Source organism: Aricia agestis, chromosome 1 (genome assembly GCF_905147365.1).
Source record: "Aricia agestis chromosome 1, ilAriAges1.1, whole genome shotgun sequence".
Lineage (NCBI taxonomy): Eukaryota > Metazoa > Arthropoda > Insecta > Lepidoptera > Lycaenidae > Aricia > Aricia agestis.
In genome coordinates, this window is record NC_056406.1 from 25676383 (window position 1) to 25697592 (window position 21210).

Below are 21210 nucleotides of genomic sequence, written 5' to 3' on the forward strand. Positions count from 1 at the left end.
TTAAATAAATTAATAATAATCATAATTTTAGGATCCACAATGTCTACATTCTTTAATCCCGCTATTTTAACCGAGTTTTTATTCATATTAATAAAGTAAAATTTAAATTGGACGTATTAAGGACAAAGCAAAGTGAGACTCCAAAATAAGAATGTTTTAACTTACTTTATTTATAAAGTAATCCAGATAAAGCTAAGTAGAGCTTTTTACTTTCTTTGATAAATAAGTTTGTCTAAGTTTTATCACATAATATAAAATTTCCACTATAAGATTGTACTTATGTAGGATTAGCTGTTGCCCGCAACTTCGTCCGCGTTAATGTATGTTATTAAAATCGAGATTTACAAAATTGAACACCCATCTACGACTATTTTATTTGGATCTACATTACACACGAAATTTTTAATGCACCACGAAAATAAACTATAATTATAAAAATTGTAACTGTACTAAGTATAGCTAAATTAATATTGGAATTTTTTGTGTTAGACTGTTGCCAATAATAATTATGACGAAAACGCTTGAAGGCACGGATTAATTTCCTGCTGTCCACGATCACCGTAGTATGCGACATCAGATTTACACTGTAGGTTGTCTAGCATCGTAGTTCTTTCGTCTTGGCAGAAAAAACTCTCCCAGAGAACATGATTCAAACATACTGCCTTCGGTCGTACATATTCTACCATTTCTACCTATGTGCTCGACCGATGCTAGTAACTCGTTTTTTCAAGTTTATTTTCAATGTACAAAAATTTTACCTCTACGATTTTATTAAAAGTATAGATTAGCATTTAGCTATAAAGTTCGTCTTTAATAACAACTGTTATTAAAGACTTACATTCCAACTTTAAATACTCGAAATGTAATCTAGAATTGCTCATAATTTGTAATACATATTATGTCAGTATTTCAACATGTACAGTAATTGCCAAGGAAATTACATTTTGAGCTGTTGAAGAGTTATTGCAGCTGGGTTCGACCTTTGCACCTATTCATGTCTTTATTTGAAATCAAATAACACATCGCGAACGCATTGACTCATCTTTTGAAGTGTAACCTCAATTCTTGTATTGTAAGATGTGTTTTGTACTTAAAATTACCAGTTTGTGTTTATAAACTCCGAAGGTTGAAGGCAAAATTCAGGGGTGCTGTTGGTTAGTTTTTTTCAAATATTACGAGTATTCAAAGATCATTTTACGATTTAGGGATCCATTTGTGAAATACGAAGTTTTAAAGTGGAAAAAATCTTTACAGTTCAGTGTCCCTTCTACCAGCTAAACGGTTGCTTCTGGAAATGTGAAAAAAATCACGGGAGTAGGAAATATACTGAATTTGAAAGGAAAACTATCACGACTAAGAAGACTTCATAAGTTATTGAGTAATAGTCGATTAACTAAAAAAAAATATTCGGCGAAGGATAAAGGAACTTTTCGTTCAAATTCCTTAGAACGTAACTGAAATGATATTGTTAGTAGTGTAAAATACGTTATAAATGTTTGCTGACCATACACGGGTTGATCATACATAATATACATGGTACGGAACCCTTCGGAGTCCGACTCGCACTTGGCCGATTTTTAAAGACTATGTAACTTGTAACCATTATGCGAGAGAAAGACAAGTAGACAAGTAGACCCTGTATAGTTATTTGGTGTATAATTTGTACTTGTAATGGAGCTAGCAGATAATTATTATATAGTAAAATAAATATAAATAATAATATTACGTAATACTTACATCAACAATACGGGAACGTCCAACAGTACGTTTATGGCCCTATATTTTTATCATTTTATCGTCCTAGTTAAACATTTACGACGCTTTATAATACACATAAAGATTATAATGGCATATTTATGATTTCCACCGATAAATCTAATGATTACGATTTTAAGTCGCATCGAATTGTCAGAGTTTATGCATATAGCCCAGAAATTAGGTGACAGATGCAATATCTTCAACCTTTTATTGCTTCTCTATATTGTCTATTATTACTAGTCACGATTCCTGGTTCGTATTTACATGTACATCTTCCGTCTATACAGCTGTTAAATCAAATACTCGTAAATCTGTGTAACATTTACCGATAGTATTTATTTTTTTATTTTTATATAAGAACTATACATAGTAACTATATTTTAATAATAATAATAATAATAATAAAAGCCTTTATTGAAGGTATTAAACAACTTTATCTAGTAGCCCACCAAACCACATAGCGGTTTGTCGGTGGGCTTCACGCTCTTTACTTTCATACTACTAATAATAATAATACTCCCCACACCGGTTTCGGTGACGGTAGCCGGTTTCATTGAAACCAGACCAGGTACGCAGGAGTAATTTTATAGTGCCCAAGTGTGTGCGCAGTACACAAGAGCACTCTCTATTCCTTTACTCTCATAACCCAGTGGGACGGAAGACCAACACGACTGGCGAGAGATCAGGCGCAGGACCGACTTTTTACATGCCCATCCGACGCATGGATCATCTTACTTGTCAGACAATCAGGTGATCAGCCTGCATTGTCCTAACCAAACTTGGAAGTAACATGTTTCCAACGCGGGATTCGAACCCACGACCTCCGGAGTCGAGAGCGACGCTCTAACCACTAGACCACGGAGGCGTTACATTACAATACATGTTCATACTACTAATTAGTATATAACTATATGTTATGTTACTACCATAAAATTATAATGAGCTTAAACCCTAGGAACACAGCCCAACAGACAATATTTATTGACATATTTGATATTTTGAAAGTACACTGTACTGAACAAGTTTTACATTATAACTCAACATTTATGAAAGCCCACTAACAACCTCTGTGTATGTAATCATTAATCAGAACTTATTTTTAGATTAAGTTTTGAGTACACTAACAAATCTATATAAATTAAAATGGATTTTCAATTATTGTGTTAGTAACGTTAAAACTCAAATACGACTGAATGGATTGGGCTAAGTTTAGTCTTAAAAAGTGACACGAAGTTCACCGGGACCATTTATTTCAGGCATCTAGAGGCATATAATACAAATACCTTACAGAATAACTTTCATAATATTATTATTATATACCCAAAACTACACTTTGTCACGTGTTGACGGCGACGTGACGCGCTTCGTTCCGTATTCTCCCCCGGAACCTACGGTAGACCACATCCATCGGCCAGAACTCCGGCGCCTCAAACGTCGAAAGAAGATTCGTCGGTACTCTCACCACAGAGGAAAGTTAATTTTGTGGCGAGACTGCAGACGCTCGACCCTCAAGCGCAGTGTCGTCTTCTTCTGGATGTAGTCCACGACGTCTTCGACCTCCATGGACCAGTGCAGGCGGGATATAGGTACAGGGGCGTAGTGGAGACCTCGCTACGCAGACGCAGCTCAGGTACATCGGGTGCGGTGCCGCGATGGTTGCGGGCGGCGGGCTTCTTCTTCCTCCTCTCTACCAGTATGAAGCCCTCCTCATCGCACCCCCTGCTCTCGTCCTTGCCAGGTGGAGAAGACTCTACCTTGCGGCTCTTCGTAGCCTTGCAACGGCTCTCCTTAGTCTTGCGACTCTCCAGAGCCTTGCGGCTCACATTCTCCCCATTTGTTTTCTTCCGCGGGAGAGGTGCGGGGCGACCAGCGACAGTCGCGTAGTTTTGCTGAGTCGCTTGTGGACTCGGCGTCGGCGCAACCGGGAGGATTTAGTGTATTATGTTTTCAATGTTCTTATTTTAAGTAAATTCTAAAAAAAATAGCTAATGGTGTTGAACAATATCCTAGTTTTCTGCATTCCAGGTTTGTAAATCCTAAAAATTCTAACTAATGGTTTTGACCTTACAATATCCTAGTGTTCCAACTTGATACCTAAGTAATAAATACCAAGACCTCGACCTGAACAGCAAAAGTAATATTTTAGTGTGTTATATCTTTCGTACTCGCAGTACCTTGAATAGATAAATAGATGGAACTGTTACCCAACTTCGGGCGAATCGCTCGCCTTCATAAACATAAGTTTCAATATTTACAGTTTGTTCGCGGTAGTAAAGTTGAAAATTTTCATACTTTATCATTTATGTAAAACTAGATGTACCGCGCGGCTTGGCCCGCGTAGGAATTTCACGGAAACCGTACGTTTTCCCGGAAAACAAATTGTCTTCGTCGCTCCACGTGATCAACTCTATATTGGTGCCAAATAACATAAAAGTTGCTCTAGTAGTTCGTGAATCGTGAGATAAGCACTTTCGAATAATTTTCCGCTCGTTATTTCCACATTTTACTATGTTTCATTTATTTTCAACATTTTATATATTAAATACAAAAGTTTGTGTTCGAAATGTAAAGTGCTCAAAATTCTTCTATATTATAATTTCTTCGTTTCGAATGAATAGAACGTTCGTCGAAGTTCAAACACGTTTGTACAAACACTAGACTTACTCTGACCTTGCTGATCCGAGAACTGTTGAGCAAGGTGCTAATTTAATTAGCGAGTAACGTCTAATTCTTTGTAATTGTTTCGTTTAGTAAGGAGCAAACAATGCTTGATATCTATTACATATGTATTACACAAAAATTCGCACCTTGCTGGTTTTAAATTTTGGAAAGAAGTTCCTTAACGCGCGTTCGGCGTAAATCTGAAGGCTAGACAGAACAATATTTGACCTTGATTTGACCTCGACACTTTTTTATTAGTACCTGCATGTTAGCGGCAGAGGACGTTGATAGTAAGTATTCCTGTGCGTCAACTAGATGGCGTTTTTTTTAAATAAACAGCGACGCGTTGTTAGTATTTCTGGGCGTCAATAGATGGCGTTTTTTTAAATATATTTTTTTAGTGTATATGTAATATACAGGTTTTTTGAACATAAGAAATAACTTCGTTCCATTCGGGTGTCCCTTGACACCTCACAAGTTTTTTTTAATAAATACGAGCAATCGTATATTATATACTGGTTTCATATTATTATAATTATAAAACCAGTATATATTATACGAGTGCTCGTATTATAAAGGAGTTATTTGTGTTATAATAATGTCTAAATTATTGTTCTAAACTCCAAAACCTATTCGTTTGACGTATTGAATAAATACTATTTAACTGTTTGGAATAAGTTTAAGCTGTATTAATATTGAGTTATTTAGGGTAAGGTCACATTTTCGCAATAGCCAAAAACGGAAAATCAGCGAGGAAGTAAAAATAACACCAAAGGCCGCATGAAACTCGAAACAACGAAGGATTAGTATTCTGACATTGAATTTGACTTTGAGGAGAAAAAACCAGTGTTCCATGAAGCTATGAATTGCGTAAGTACATTGTTCCAAAGACTAATAATTAAAAACACAGTGAATGTAGTGGTTAACTAACAATCTTAAAATTAAGGTTTTTTTTGCATAAATAAAGGCTTTAGGACCGAGAAAATGATTTGAAATAAAATGTAAGTATTTCATGTACTTATAAATAGATACATAAGCTAGACGAGGCATTATGTAAGTTGGTTTATTCAAATTGGGGTGCATACTATTTTTAGGAAATATATTTATTTTACAGATGTACATATTTCGTTTCACCTAAAAATATATAAGTATAAAAAATTAATGCACTCTTATTTAAATTAAAAAACACTTATTAAATTTCGCTTTAAAATTTCCCGCTGAAACGCTAAAGTTCATCATGGCGCCGCTATGACGTCACGGTCCTCCAAACAATAAAATCTTTGTTACATGGATGACATCGAAAGATCACTGTCACACGCAATATTTTGGAGATGGTGACGTCACACTCTGTGATGGCTGTTTGCGATCACTTGATATTACGGATCAAATATTTACTTTTTATTAAATAAAATAAAAAAAATATTATAAAGTTAATGAGTAAAGAGATGTCATTTTCGGTAATTCTACAATACAAACTCTAATATCTACACTACAAAATCAAAAAACAATAATTGGTATTATGTTTCGATTACTGTCTACACCCCTCTATTACTTGAAAATGAGTAAATGTACTTATGTCACAGACGTAGATCAAGATAGATACCGCATGTGTATGTACTTCGTGTGCCATATTATCATATCACGTTCCCAAACGACGAGCAATGCTCGTCTTTCGAAAGGTTAGTTATTCACTTCACCCACTTGCGTCTTCAATTATGAGAGGTTCTGAATCTACCAATTAACCGAACGAATGTGTTATTAGTTATTACCTATTGTTGCCTGAATCATAATAATATTCTAAAGTGGGTATCTCCATTGTTCCGGGAACTACTTGATACGTTTGTGTTCGTGGATTAAGTATTTGCGATTCTCCTATTTGGGCGCTTGTAGCTTTAAATATATTTTAAGATTGAAATCTGTATACATCCAATTATTGAGCTTTAATTGTATCAATAATTATGAGTATCCAATTATTCATACTAATTTTATAAATCGGAAAGTAAGTATGTCTGTTACCTCTTCACGCCCAAACCGCTGAACCGATTTTGCTGAAAATTATGGAGTTTTTTTTTCATTTATTATTTTAAGCAGGGGATTTTTTCCCAACGGAAAACATCACCCCCATAGTACATTAATTACAGAAACAATACAAAATCGACACAAAAAGAAAAAAAAAGATACAAAAACAGATGCTAACGCCGATTAACACAACATTTAAAAAGTTTATAAAGCCCTCTGGCAGCTGTAGAATTCGGAGAAGACAAAACAGTATTACAAAATCCGACTTGAAAATTATAATTAAATACATAAAAATAATCCTGTCTCTCGGCCTCGGCCCGGACATGCTCCATCAGCACGTGATAGACGTCCTCCACAACGTTACACTCCTCACAGTTGGGACTCGGCGTCTTCCTCATAAGGAATTATGGAGATACTTTAAATTACGAGAAAGGACAAAGGACACTTTTCGGAAAAAGTACTTTGCGCAACAGAGTCGCGGGCGTCATCTAGTTAAATATTTCGTGAATGTGTCTGATGTTTTGAGCTCACATAATAAATCACATTTAAATATCATGTAAATAATCGTCAGTTCATGAATCACATTCATTGCCACCATAGCTATTTGATGATAAACGTGCGAAGTATCTAATTGGAAATCCCCAGATTCTGTACATGCTTATTATAATAATTGCTATAGTTATGTTTATATTATATATATATATATATATATATATATATATATATATATATATATATATATATATATATATATATATATATATATATATATATATATATATATATATATATATATATATATATATATATATATATATATATATACTACGAATACATAGTTAATGATATCGTAGCAAAAATTACCGTGTGGACTACAAAACTTACAGCTCGAAGGCTCGCATCGAGCCGGTTCGATGTTTTCGACTCAAGCGTGTGGACGTGAATTCGAGTGGCGCGAGTCGAGCGTCAGAATGCCGTTATAAAAAATAAAATTGGGTTCCAAATTTAAACGAGGCATACAACACAAATCGACTGTGATTGGCTGATAAAAACAGACGAAGTAGAAAAATTATAAACTCAAAGTTCGATTTTTAGTTTGAAAAGTCAATCAAGTTTAGTTTTTGAAATCTTCGGGACAAAGCTCTTTAATCAAATTCACGTGGTTTACCAATATTTGACCCAGTATCTCTTTTTACTATTCATTTTATTCTTTTATAATTAAGAATAGCGAGACTTGTCAAATATAGATCTTCTCCTTAGTTAAACAGACATCTTTTGGCTCGAACGGTTCGGTGAAAACGGCGAGCTTACTCGATAGGGTAATGCTGAATGTGTAGACGAAGGCCAAGCCGCGGGCTTTGCTCGACGTGATTTCTCGAACGAGTAACACCGTATGTGAGTACTTAGCATTACTATGGTTCTACAATGTTGTAACAAGCAAGCTTCCAATACATTACAATACAGAAAATAGCTGCAATTTTGTGAATAAAACTTGCAGTATTATTTTCTTATTCAAATATCCAGTTTTTTTGCAAACCAACTACCAAGAAATATACAAACAATAATGACTGTAAGTACAAGCTCAGGACCCAAGCAGGCGTTGGCCTAAAATTCTTCTCTTTTTTCTTTCTTGTTTTTATTCTTCATCATAGTTTTGTCTTTCTTTCTTATTGACATCGTGATGTTATATTCACCTCAATTTTGAGCATCAGCTGTTACCGTTCAATTTTTTGAAGTGATGTGAGTGTTTATTTTAATGGCGTGATTACGGCGACCTAGAAAAACTTTAATTGGCTCAATTATATTGCCGATTTATAGGATTGGATTGGTTTTTAAACTTGATGTAACATTAACGTTGGCAATTGTTACAATTTTGTTCTAATTTTCAAAGAATTAATAAGGGTAGTGTACTTTTATGGCCTGTAACTGCAGTTTTGTTACTTTTTACTACTAGATGTTCCTGCATTGTAGAAGAAGCTTTTATACAATTAGTTACAAATGTCATAGAATATTTTATAGTGTTCACAATAACAGCATAATATAATTCCGACACCGTATAAGCAAAACGAGACCTCCTGGATCACTGATCCGAGTATTCTTTGTGTAATTTATTCTAAGTGTTAGAATAATTATGTAATACATGTATACAAAGTTTTGTTGAACTATATGTTTTCCAAAATGTTTAATTTATTTAATGAAAAAAATATTTTCTTCATTAAACTAAACGAAAAATTTAAGTAAACGAAGGCAACTCTTTTAGGGATAAAAAGTATCTCCTAATTCCTATGTCCTTTCCCGGGACACCAATCAAATAATAGCAAAATCGGTTCAGCGGATTGGACCTGAAGCGGTAGCAGACAGTCAGACACACTCGCATTTATAATATTAGTATGGATTAAATAATTTAATTAAAACGTTTGCATGTAATACACGCCCTTTCGAGCTACGAGTACATGAAGTAGCATAATCAGTAACGCGATCGGTAATCACGTAATTATCTACTATTTATTCTCGTTTCCATACTTTACTGTAATTATTATATCGTTTCAATACAATCACCGGGAGAAGTATGTCATTGCTGTATATAACTGCACGATTATGGCATATTTATGACTGATGCTACTGGAAATAAGAATTATTATGTGGTTATTTGTTATTTAAAGACACTCGCAGCATCAGAAGAGCTGCAGGTGCGTTGCCGGCCTTTTAGGAGGGAATAGGGTAATAGGGGAGGGTAGGGAAGGGAAGGGAATAGGGGAGGGTATGGAAGGGAATAGGGTAGGAGATTGGGCCTCCGGTAAACTCACTCACTCGGCGAAACACAGCGCAAGCGCTGTTTCACGCCGGTTTTCTGTGAGCACGTGGTACTTCTCCGTACGAGCCGGCCCATTCGTGCCGAAGCATGGCACTCCCACGTATAAAATTTCCTCTGATTAATTATTCCAATTACAAAAACCCTAAATTCAAATAATGATCATTAAATGACGGTAGTTCCATAGTCACTGTAATCGTGATCCGCGCTTATACCACAAATATATCATCATTAGTTATATCTTAACAGCTCATTATGTACAGGATGCAGCCTGTATGATGTCATCAATTATTGTATTTACCTTGTATGTTATTATTGTTAAGTGAATAATAAAACTCTAATTAGACCGTGGAGCGCAGTCTTCGCTCATTCGTTTCTTATGAAGTGTACTATTAAAAGCAGTGATGTGCACAGGTTCTTAGATATCATCCACTAGTTTTTCTACTGATCTTGACTTACTATAGATCATATTTTAGATCAAACATTATTAAAAATACCAGTCTAAAAATTCTCCTCATTAAAACCAAAACGTTCGACGCGGAATCCACAGTAAACGACCGATTTGCTTTGGCGAAATCTCTTTTAGCCAAATTTCCATTAACAAAAATAGATATTGTTTAGTGAAATGTCGCGTCGAATTTCCAACGTCAACAAAAGAACCCAACTGAGCCCATTGTCCTCCGCTTCATAACGCCGAATACCTTTCATTCGCAGCTTTGTAATAACGCGCCCCGTCCTGAAACTGACGGACCGGCTACCCCGGGGGGCGACCACGTGTGTACACACCCATCTCTGTCTACCCACGTATATGTCAGGTCGCCCCGTCCCTCTCGCGCCGAACAGCGCACGCATTGCAGGTGAACTCTACTATGTCCCTCTGCCCTCAGTTGCTTTTTGACCGCGAAGCGAGTGGGTCGCGTCTCATCACAGATTGTTTCCCGCGAAAATTTACGTACGATTTTCTTTTTCCGTTGATTTATCGCGTTTCAGTTGTTTGAAACGCCAGTGAGCTGTTCGAGTGTATGTAGAGCGTGGTTCTGAGTATTTGTGATTTTCTGCAATTTTCCCCTGAAACTGAAACGTCTTGACGGATTGCGTTTATCATCTGAAAAAAGTGAGTATTTTCATTGCAATAAATTCGAAACAGCTCATAAAACACTTTACAGAAATGTTTTATTTTATTTTTATCAACTGAGAAAATGCAGCGAATAGCGATAAAGTCATGCAAATTTTCCTCGTAATTTTTACAGCCGGCAAGATTGATGCATTTTCGGGTCGCATGTTTCATGCGATTTGTAAAATCGTGGAAACATTTATTTGACATTCATTAGTTTTAATAATAAATTGTTTCATAAAAAACGTTGCACCCGAATTGATGTTACAACTGTACACGGTCGGTAAATTTTTGTTTTCATTTACCGCGTGATATTTACGACGAATGTAGTTCGATTTAATTTAGGTGGGTAGTTTAAAAACCGTAAATGCTTTGTGTAATATCATTCATTTTTTCGTAGCATTATTTATGTCTTATAATTTTTCGCAGTACTTTTTGTAGCTGCATTTCTATAATTTATTTTGCTATGGAGCTCTATGTTTTATTAAAAAGTAGGATTTTCAGAAATATTTAAACTATTAGAAATAATTCATAGAGCTCTTCATAAGTACACGTTGCCTAAGTTTAGTCTCGACTGAGAAAAAAGTGAGCGATTTAAAATATCTTTATCTCGTCCTTACTCTACATTCTTGCTTGATAATTTTTATTACCCAGTAAATTAAAGTGTATCAATTTTTTATTGTGTAGGTTAAATTATTTAACGACCACCTACTTTATAACATTTGAATTTCTTACTTTTTGGTTGCTGCTTAGGCGTAAAAATATTGTTGGAAAATGTAGAGACGCTGCCTTTTCTTACGTTACCAACTAAAATTTATATACGCTTATTATAATTTATGATCAATTAGCACCTACATAGCATTATTAAAATATTAGTATAACTTACGATTATTTATTTGTATCAAAGATTTGAAAATTAGACCAGTACTTTATTTAAATACGAAATTATGCCAACAGTTTAAAATGAGACTACATAATTTTATTTACGAAAAACTAGTGAATGATGCCGGCAAATCACACATTTTTGCACATGCTTACAGTTTTTAAATAAGTTATTATTATTATTTTTATCCAAAGATCTAAAAATGATATCATAAGATAGATGTGCCCGTAAATAAAATTCCTACAATGCAATGTAGTCTCCAATATATTATTGATCGATTTCGATTGTGACTGATGGATGTATCTTAGTATTCCCACGACAACCCTGCTTTTTCTAGTAGTGTTGATTCAAAAATAAATAGCGAGTGGCGCAACCTGTTCCCTTTATTAGCTTGGGAATAACTTGGAAAGTGTTTTTATTTATAGATTTTCTATTTGCAAACGTACTTAGAGTTTTATTTTGCACTTAGGCACATCGATAGTTTTTTCTTATCGTTGTCGTTTCCGTTTATAACCTCAGATTAAAAGGAAGAGATATTAGGAACATTTTCGCTAAGAATATGAAAAAAGAGAGAATCGGAAAAAATATTTCGAAGATTTAAAATCATTTTACGACTCATACCATAATATTGTAACTGAGAAAACGGAATTGTGTAGTTGGTAAAAATACTTTTAAGATTTGTAAACACAACAATTTTGAAAAATAAGTTTGCGCACTTGTAGGTATTACACCATCAATCAGTTGTCCTTGAAGAGGTTACATGCTGAGTATCTTGCAATTAAAATAAAAGTCTGAATTATTTTCGACTTTATAACCATTACTTGCCCTATCTAATAATATATTTTTAATCATCAATAATTATTTAGTGCTCATTGTTTACAAGTACATGTTAACATGTACAAATGTTGTTAGCCAATATTATTGTGATACATCCGCCGATGTTAGGAACCGGTTGCCGTTGGAGTTATTTACGTTGAATAGTATATTAACATTGACCTCCTAAACTGACGATAGTTAAGATATTGCACCTGTTTTATCTGCTCATTTTGTATTGACATATGAGATAAAGAATTTACTATTTGATTTAATCTGGGAACCGGGAAATAAAATAAATCGTGAATAAATAAGATGTAAATACCTTTAACGAAAAATTTAGATTAATTATAATTTGTTAACCTATTAGTCCGAACCACGAGGCAAGCCACAAAAAAATTGAGTTCAAAATATTATGTCAAAATGTGTATAAAATTTTATTCTCTCTCTCAGGACGCCTCCCAAATTTTTTTCGCACTTAACATAAAAAGCACAAAATCTGGTTGGCAACGAATGATAAATATGATTGGTGTCTGAATTGTATAGTTTGAGTCTGTAATGAAGTTCTAATAGTAGTTATCTTGGCGGCGTCAAGAGACAAATGGATCACGTGACTGACACCCTTCTTCCTGACAACCACCAAAATGGAACTTCCGCGTCCCAGGCGTTTTATGTGTGTTACATGATCTGAGTGTGAAATTGCTGTAGTGTATCCATCTATACTTACTAATATTATGAATGCGAAAGTGTGTCTGTATGTCTGTCTGTCTGTCTGTCTGTCTGTATGTCTGTCTGTTACCTCATCACGCCCAAACCACTAAACTGATTTTTCTGATACTTGGTATGGTACTTTGAGGCCCGGGAATGGACAAAGGCTACTTTTTATCTCAGAAAAATGTACGGTTCCCGCGCGATAAATGAATTTTGGCGCAACAGAGTTGCGGGCGTCATCTAGTATCATAATAAATGCGAAAGTTTGCTTTTATCAATTTACTGGCAGCAACATTCAACATAGTGCTAGACGTTGCTAGTACTAGCTTTTAGTAAAACGTAAAGAGAACAAGAAGCCAGACGTGAGAGACCCCAAGGAACACCCTTAGGCCGTGGAACACTCAAGGCTACCCTTTGTCAGTCCGAAATGTGTGATTTCCGGGGTTTCCATGTCATAAGTCACATCCAAGTGGCGCCAATTTCACGCTTTTCGAAGATTTGGAATAATTATACGAATATTTATAGCGATACATCAAAGATACCCTGATTCTGCGAATAGACCAAGGAACATATTGTCTGCTAAAGCCGAACCGCGTCTATTTCGGTCGCGACAGATAGTTGGCGAACGGTCCGTCGTCTCGTATTTTATTTTTACGAAGACATTCTCTAATACCTTTTGTTCCGTCTCGCATAATGCGATGCCAAGATTGATAATACCTGACATGCTGAGGTTCGTGTAAAAATACCAGTGATACTGGTAATTGCTAGGCAGTTGTGACCTGTGAGCAAGGTCCCTAAATTTCAGTTGAATTTATTATTTCTGTCATTTATTATAGTAGCAAACTAACGCAAAATTACAAAGAATTTGCATCAACTTGTATTATCTTATCTTATATCTTTAAACGAGCAATTCTTGTATTGGAAAATATTATTTTACCACAAGCTATTTGACCGAGCTTTGCTCGGTATTCGATAAAACACGAATAACATGACATTTTCTAAAAATGATTCCTAGCTAGATCGATTTATCGCCCCCGAAACCCCCTATATACTAAATTACATGAAAATCGTTGGAGCCGATTCCGAGATTCCAATTATATATATATATATATATATATATACACACTCCTTGTCCATATCTCTACCATGCTTATCATTTTTATGTTGATACATTTGTTCTGTCGATATTTCAATATAGATCTGTAGTTTTTATTCATCTTTATCAGCAAAAGAAATATGCGGCCTGACTACGAGACAAAGAACAAAGCTCTATTTTTTAATCTGTCCAATATATTGTCTTCTTACAGACGCTTCCTTCGACTCCGTACTCGTTAATTGAAATCCTGTGGAAACGGTACATTTTGATGAAAAGTTTGTTACGTCTTTAGCCGTGGTCAACTCTACACCTGTGCCAAATTTTATTAAAAATGCGTTCAGTAATTTCGGAGCATTTTCTATCGAAACAGTATACATAGTAAAAGGAGGGGAAGTAAGTTATCTTCATACAAAGGCACCGCGCGCGGCTTGTATGTGTGCGCCATGATAGTATCACTGCGTCGCCACGTACGGCACACAACAAAATCTCGGCGAGTTTTAGAGGCTGATACCGCCGAGATTTTGTTGTGTGCCGTACGTGGCGAGTTTGCGACGAATTGATACTATGGCGCACACATACAAGCCGCGCGCGGTGCCTTTGTATGAAGATAACTTACTTCCCCTCCTTTTACTATGGAGTATATATTCTTTCCCTAACATTAGCATAGGTTAGTGTACAAGGTAGTCCCAGCGCCGAGGGGGGGCGAACCGCAGGTGGTTTTAGTGTGTAAGCCTGGTGCCGGCAGTCCCACATACCCCCGGGGTGCTTCAGTTAACTGAGGCACCTGTGCAAAAAAAGGTTACTGTACAAGGTGTAACAAAACAAAGTGATAATACTTTAGGGTGTGTATGTGTCCCTTATACAGGGTGTAACAAAAATAAGTGATAATATTTTAGGGTGTGTACGTGTTCCTTGTAGAGAGTTCACTGTGAAAGTAGCAGCGCTGAAAGACCAAACATTTTTTTCACTTTTGTATGGGCAAGGGCCCGAGCGTCACGAGTTTTCCCATACAAAAGTGAAAAAAAAAAATTAGGTCTTTCAGCGCTGCTACTTTCACAGTGAACTCTGTACAAGGAACACGTACACACCCTAAAGTATTATCACTTATTTTTGTTACACCCTGTATATAGAGTTTAATGTAAAAGTAGGAGCGCTGAAAGAGCAAAATTTTCTCTGTGATTTGTATGGGCAAGCGCCCCAGCGTCATTAAATTTTCCATGCAAAAGTGAAAAAAAAGTTTGTAAAAAGTGAAAAATAAAAACTCTTTAAGCATTGAGTACGTTCACAGCGAACTCTATGTATAGGGGACCTATATGCACCCTAAAGTATTTTTACTTAATATTGTTACACACTGTAAAAGTGTAGAGAATAGTTTTTTATTAAATTATTATACATTTTACGAGAGGTGAGTGATCTTTTTAGCGAGATATGCGATTTACGTCAAAACTAGTTACGTAGCTGTTACGTGCGCGCGTACGTATGCCAAGCTTCGGGATCACGTTATCATTATATTTTATAATCTGCCTTAGGTTTCCGTAGGATCAAGTTCGGTCTTTGAATCAGACTCTAGGACAATACACAGTTTTTAACGCGAAAGTCAATCCATTTTTCCATACTTCCATACTAATATTATAAATGCGAAAGTGTGTCTGTCTGTCTGTCTATTACCTCTTCACGCCCAAACCACTGAACCGATTTTGCTGAAATTTGGTATGGAGATACTTTGAGTCCCGGGACTTAGGAAAGTTTTTATCCCGGAAAAATGTACGGTTCTTACGCGATAAACAATTTTTGGCGCAACGGAGTTGCAGGTGTCATCTAGTAAAATATAATATTAGGAGAGCCGGCTACGCAACTCTGATGTTGCGCTTATCAATGCGCTACGGAAGTTGCTCCTCATAAGGTGATGCGTTTGCTCGTTTGCTCCCTAATGTCATAGAAACTGTTATTTGTAACTAGCACGGACTGAAGGCTAGAACAGATGAACAGGAACAAGTTGTATTTGATTGATTGACTGCCGCCTGTCAGCTGTCAATATTATTGTCCTATTTTACGTCTAATTATACCACAGACGCAAGTAATAGACGCAATAGACATGTAATTTAGAGGCAAATCGTGTCACCTAAAAGGTTTGAAATAAACGTATAATAATGAGCGTTTTCCCTCTTAAGAGGTAACGCACCTGCAACTGTAACTGCAACTGCAAGTGTCCATGGACGACGGTAGTTGCTTTCAGTCAGGTCTCCCGTTTGCTCGTTTGCCCTCTAATTTGTAAACAAAAAAGATCACTCCACTTCTCTTCTTTTTGTAAGTACAAACATTTTTGTGATTACGTTGTAGCCTATCCTTAGTTTTACAATGATATCTGAGTAAAGAGATGTCAATTTAGTCGTGAGATATTGGCGAATGCTACACGCAAGATATTTATCGTAATATTTTTCTAGTAAATACAAATGGGAATGGGCGATAGGAAATTACTCGATACGCTGAACTACAATATACGCAATGCGAATTTTATTCGCGCGAATTTATTCATCTATATATTAATACGTGAGCCAAAAACTTTGTATCCCTTTTGACGAAAAATGGGAAAACGTAGGTGAATGAAATTTTTCACAGTTATAGTTTATATCTTGAAGAAGTGTATCGAGCTAATATTATTTTGAAATTATGCTTTTATCATACATTTTTTTAACAAATAAAACATTACACACACTACAACACACACACTAGGAAAATTGACAGATTTTTGAGTGACAAGCCTATACATACGAATTATACTCTTTTATTTATGGCTGAAGTCTGTTGACAACAAGGTGACAAATTGAAAATGGATTATAATTTTTTTTATTGAATCTTATATAATACTAGACAATGCTTACACGACCAGTCTGAGATCAGCCGAGTCCCAGAGACAAAGAATTGAAAAAAATATGATAAAGTCAATATTTTTTTGCAAAATATAGGTAGTAGTCCTAATGTCGTTGAAATTAAGGTCGAATTTCGACCATTGGGCGATCTCTAGTATACATAAATTTACCGCGAATTTTAAATCGCAGGTGCGGATACTCTCATAATATTTAATGTGTTACGGAAGAGCGAAAAAAAATCCGCGCGATTAAAATTCGCAATACGGACAGTGCCTTAAATATCACGATAAATATCGAGCATGTCGCATGAATCGGCATTCAAATTGACCTGTCATTTTGTTCTGCATGTTCTTCCAAAATGGCGATAAGACTCTTACACAGTAGGGTAATTAAAACTGAGCTCATAGTAAAGTAGTGCTCATATGTAAAGAAGTTCGCCTTGACCGGCGTACAACATTGACATTTTGACTGCGTTTAAAATAGGCCATAGTTAAGTGCAGCTGGCGTAGCAACTGACACTTTTTGTATGGAATTACATGTTGCAAAAAATTGCGGGAACCGTACATCTTCGGAATTCACTAAACTTTTCCCAAGTTTTTGATCGTTATTTACGCCATTGTTCAAATGGATACATAACAGAGATGTGTATGTAAATCCTAATTCCAGAATAAAATTGGGCTTCCGCGTTGCTTTTATCAATTTTAGAGATGTGGACGTAAAAAAGTATTCCCAAACTAACTCAATCACTACAAAATTTCACCGCAATCGGTCCAGCCAGCAGAGGAGTTTGATTACTGATTCTGGAACTGAAAATTTATCAAAATCAAATCAAATCAAAATTGTTTTATTTCTGAATAAATTTAAAATAAATGTTTTCAGAAAGTCCTACATGATGCCTACCACCGGTTATATTATACATATGAAGATAAAGTAAATCTTTATTGATGTAATCTTATGATTTTGTTTTGTTTGATCTTGATCATGGTAAATTATCTTATTCATCTTGCAAATCATTTGTTGAAATTAATTGAAATATGTTGGAAATCTTACGCTTTATAACATCACAACTATGACCTAAGAATACACAAGATTAAAGATTAAAAAGTTTATTTTAGTCAGTTACTCGTTAACCACAATTTATATTTCTTATCTTCAGCTAACTCGGAATAGTTTTTACATAGTTCCCTAATTAATTGCACGTTGGTGTGTTCAGTGCTGTGTGAAATTTCTTGAAATGTCAAAGAAGTTTTTCTAAGAAACTACCTTACCATTTTAGTATTGACTGAGGTCCAGACTATAAGACGAGAGACAAAATATTATATTACTTATTATTTGTGTGCCTTATCTTGAGGTTTTGGCCGTATTTATGTTTTTGCGACTTTGCAGGCGCAAAATAGAATACATTTTCCTTCTCATGTCCCTTCTCCATGGCCGTTTACTTTTATCAAATTACTTACAGTAATTTCATAGACTATTCGATACGCTCTTACAAACAGACACAGATCTTTCCTCTTTGTATTACTAGTATGGAGTAATGGGAGTTGCGTTTACCCTCGTAACTCTCGACTCCTGGGAATTTCTGAATAAAATATGGCTTTTGCGTTGTTCTTGAACATTATTTACGCCATAATTCAAATAGATCCATTCCAGAGATGTGGACGTAGTATAACTAGGGTTTAACTCGTTTTAAATTCATATTTTTCAATATTATTTTCATATGAGGAGGAAATATTATGGAAATAATATTATTGTGTATTCTTGTCTATCAAACTAAATTGAACCTGTGGATTTAATATTGTAAGCTCCTGTAACCACGTTGAATTTAGTTACTAACCGTTTTTTTCGCCTGTAATATGTAAAAATAAATAGGCAACACTTTTAAGGGTTTGTAAATTATTATCATTATATTGTCTAAATCTACGTCTACGTTTTATATTAATGCTATTTTCAGTACTTGCAGTGTCATAATATTATTGTTACTAGCTATTTGACTAGCTATTCGATAAAACACGAATAAAATGTCATTTTCTAAAAATTATACCTAGCTAGATCGATTTATCGCCCCCGAAACCCCCTATATACTAAATTTCATGAAAATCGTTGAAGCCGATTCCGAGATTCTAATTATATATACAAGAATTGCTCGTTTAAAGATATAAGATAAGGTGTGTTACACGTGTGTAAAATATTTCGAGGGTAGTTTGCGCTGAGCCTATGACACGTTAAGGCCACGCGCAGACTGTTGGCGTGCTGTCACACCTAGTTTTTTTCTTTTTTTACTCTCACACGATGACATTATTATGTTAGCTTTTGTAATTCAGCAAATTGGCGTGTTGTAGGCGCGTATGAGCTGGAAAAAGTTGTCACGACCGGGGTTTTAATTATTTAAACACGAAAATGCTTTGTGTTTTAGGATTTTGATGAACTTATTTAGTTTTTTTAGTGCTCTTTTAAAGTTTAACGAATTCGGTCACGCGGATTGGTATTTTGACATGGTATCTAAGATGACTATTTGGATTTAAAATATTATGATAAAATATATTGCATTGATAAGGCGTTCAAAATAGTCGTTCTACAAACGTGATCAAAGTCGCATGACTCTTTATTTTAGTAATTTTACCATTATCTTATCTTATATTCCGAGATTCCAATTATATATATATATATATATATATATATATATATATATATATATATATATAATTGGAATCTCGGAATCGGCTCCAACGATTTTCATGAAATTTAGTATATAGGGGGTTTCGGGGGCGATAAATCGATCTAGCTAGAAATCATTTTTAGAAAATGTCTTTTTATTCGTGTTTTATCGATAATCGATAAACTGAAAAATATGACTCTTCCTGACATCTATTGGCGAATAATAATTCTATTTTGTGAGCAACTAATTGCTTTAACGACACAACAACAGCTAAAGCTATTCCAGCAGATGGCGTTGTTAAGTAACACGAAGCAATGAGTGTTTGCTATACCGAGCAAAGCTCGGTCATCCAGGTACTATTCTTTATAAGCCAATCTTGTCTAGTAATGTGTGTGGATACAATATTTCTAAATTCAGCTGCTTATTTTTGTATGTCATCTTAAATTCTATTGAGTAAGGTATGTTTGTTGTTGTATGGGCACCGAAATCGAATCGTGGCGTAGTAAAAATAAACCCACCAAAAACAATAACGTAAAAAAGGGGAGCCAAGCTAAATACAAACAATATGCTTGTCTAATGGACTTCGCCGTAAAAAGAATGGAGAACTAAATGAGTGCCAAGTTCTATGTAAAATTAAAATATGTATTTATAGGAATCAAATAACATAATGAACAAATGATAGACTCTATTTCTTTGCTTTATTGAATATATATAACAATTGCTGTTATTTAAATAATGTGAGATCTTAAAGTAGATTAATTCTAACTTGGCCAGTTTTCTTTACATCAGTTATTTCATAAAAAAATTTAACAATTGAATTCTGATAAAAACTTGCCAACGCAAATCTAATCTACTTTAACATCTCACATTATTTAATAGCAGCAATAATTGTTATAGTTATTAAATAAAGCAAAGAAATAGACTATCATTTGTTCATAATGTTATTTGGTTCCTAATACAAATTTAAATTTTCCACGGAACTTGGCACTCAGTTAGATCTCCATTATTTTTACGGCGAAGTCCATAGACGAGCATAATGTTTGTATTGAACTTGGCTCTTTTTTTACATTTATGTATTTGGTGGGATATCATTACTTATATTTCTAAATTCTGCTGCTGACTTTTGTATGTTATCTTAAATTCTATTGAGTAAGGTATGTTTGTTGTTGTATGGGCACCGAAATGGAATCTTGGCGTAGTGAAAATAAATCAGTAGAATAAAACCGAAATATTTGTATGAGCAAGGACGCCGCATGGTAACAATGTGCTAATTTCAGAAATAGAATTTGCGAAAAAGGAGATTTGGTTGGTCAAAATTTATTTTGACCAACCAAATCTCCTTTTAATTCTTGTTGGGGCATTAAAATCTTTTATAACACTTAAGACTTCCGCTATTAAATTTGTCCTTGACTATACTCTTAAATCTATATCATTCCTACATAGACTTAAGACTTGCGATAATAATTTTAAATGCAGTTTTTGCGCCTTGCGTTTTTGTGATTTTAGCTAAGGATTACTTCAAGATTACTAGCACTTCATTATAATTAACGATTGTTAGAGTCTGTTTAAAATAGAGCGCCTATTAAGTGATGAATAGATTATCTGGAGTCTCACAGTGTAAAAGCGCTGCTCACTGTAGAAAATCCTAACGACGTAGATCTTTGCTTACTAACGGATTGCGAAACGGACTCGTAATGAAATTAAAAGGAGCTGCTTATTTATAAGCTTCAAGAAACTAGTCCGGGCTGCCACTTACATATTAAATTGTTGAAATACTTTCTAGGAATTAATGTCATATGACTTAGAATTTTTGGGAG

General features: G+C 34.9%; 1 protein-coding gene across 7 annotated transcripts in view; it reads left to right on the top strand.

Annotated features, from left to right (window-relative positions):
• The window catches only part of LOC121732851 (RNA pseudouridylate synthase domain-containing protein 2-like), a 396327-nt gene that overhangs the window by 250180 nt on the left and 124937 nt on the right, over positions 1-21210 (top strand). Inside the window, exon 1 of one of the 7 annotated variants that reach the window (XM_042122864.1) lies at positions 10130-10368. The exons of 5 other annotated variants lie outside the window; for them this stretch is intronic. The gene's annotated coding sequence lies outside the window, so the exon portion shown is untranslated. Of the gene's footprint in view, positions 1-10129; positions 10369-21210 lie in introns of those variants that run through there. One more of the 7 variants, XM_042122873.1, reaches the window with a different exon arrangement.